Source organism: Otolemur garnettii, unplaced genomic scaffold (assembly GCF_000181295.1).
Source record: "Otolemur garnettii isolate 467f Iridium unplaced genomic scaffold, OtoGar3 scaffold00186, whole genome shotgun sequence".
NCBI lineage: Eukaryota > Metazoa > Chordata > Mammalia > Primates > Galagidae > Otolemur > Otolemur garnettii.
Window position 1 is genome coordinate 2,556,146 of NW_003852581.1, and position 1,594 is coordinate 2,557,739.

Genomic DNA, 1,594 nt, shown 5'->3' on the forward strand with positions numbered 1-1,594 from the left:
TTTTTTTGTTTGTCTTTAGAAATTTTATTATTTAGAAATTTAACTTAAAAATTATTTATTTTTCAGAATCACTTATGACACATGGCTTCACTCAAAGAGAAAATAAATTGTGTGCTTTGGTTGGTTGAACTAACATCTTTCACTGCTGTCCAAAGAAGATTTAGAACCCATTATAAGAAAGAAGCACCACACAAGAAGTTCATATCTAAGTGAATAAAGAAAAAATTTAAAGAATTTACATTACATACAATACATATGTATATATATGTGCATATCTTTATAGAGTACATGTAATAATTTGATACCAGCATACAATGTGAATTAATCAAATCAGGGTATTGTAGTACCCATCGCCTCAGGCATTTAATACTTTTAACACAAATTCTATACTAATACTGTGCTTTAAATGGAAAACGAAAGTTTTAAGTAAACACTAAACTAATTCAGAGAAGAAAATTTGATGTGATATGTCAGTCTTTTAGCATCGAGATGTTAAAGATTGTTTTTAATCTTATAAGAAATTATCAATGTACGTTATGAAAACTTTTTAGAGAAGTTGCAACACTGATTATCCCAAGGCAGTTTTAGTTTGTCTTAGAAGCAGCATTTGCTTATCAATGAAAATCAAGTTGCAGATAAGTGATTTCCCTTAATCGTGTGCTGGGATGGTCCCTCTTGTCAGACTTAGTGAGTTGCCCACTCGAAGTAACAATGCTGTGGAAAGTGGGTGAAGGTGGAGGGCACCCTGATGTGATCAGCCTGCTTGACTGGTTTGAGACATAAGAGGGCTTTATGCTGGTCCTTGAGTGGCCTTTGCCTGCCCAGGATCACTTACTACATCACAGAAAAAGGCCTACTGGGTGAAGGCCGAAGCTGCTGCTTCCTTGGCCAGGTAGTGGCAGCTATCCAACACTGCCATGCCGGTGGAGTTGTCCATCCTGACATCAAGGATGAGAATATTCTGACCGACTTCCGCTGGGGATGTATCAGACTCCTTGATTTGGGTTCAGGTGTCCTACTTCATGATGAACCTTATACTGACTTTAATGGGACAAGGGTGTACAGCTCTTTGGAATGGATCTCTCGACACCAGTACCACACACTCCCAGCTACTGTGTGATCACTGCGTATCCTCCTGCGTGATGTAGTGTGTGGGGAAATTCCCTTCGAAAGCGACCAGTATATTCTGGATGCTAAGCTTCACTTCCCTACCCATGTTTCCCCAGACTGCTGTGCCATAATCTGCTGGTGCCTGCCCCCCAAACTCTCTTCCAGGCCCTCACTGGAAAAGATCCTGCTGGTCCACCGAATGCAAACACCAGGTCAGGAAACAATTCTCCCAAGTGAAACCCCACCCCTTTGGCCTGGTCTCTGCTGCCCTAGGTCTGGCCAAAACCCCTCTGGTCAGAATAGCCAGCCCATGGCCATGCTACAGGGATTGATGGATATTTGTTGACTTGGTTTTACAGGTCACTAGCCAGTATTACTAAGGTCAGGGAATGAGGATCAGGGGTCAAAAGATAATAGAAGCCATGTCAGCCCAGTCCCCATCCCAATTCTTTGAAGGACCCTTCCTCCTAGAACCAGCGATTCC

At 41.7% G+C, this 1,594-nt stretch overlaps 1 pseudogene; it reads left to right on the forward strand.

Annotated features, from left to right (window-relative positions):
* Positions 1 to 489: 489 nt before the first annotated feature.
* LOC100953829 lies at positions 490 to 1,383 on the forward strand (annotated as a pseudogene).
* The last annotated feature ends 211 nt before the right edge of the window (positions 1,384 to 1,594 follow it).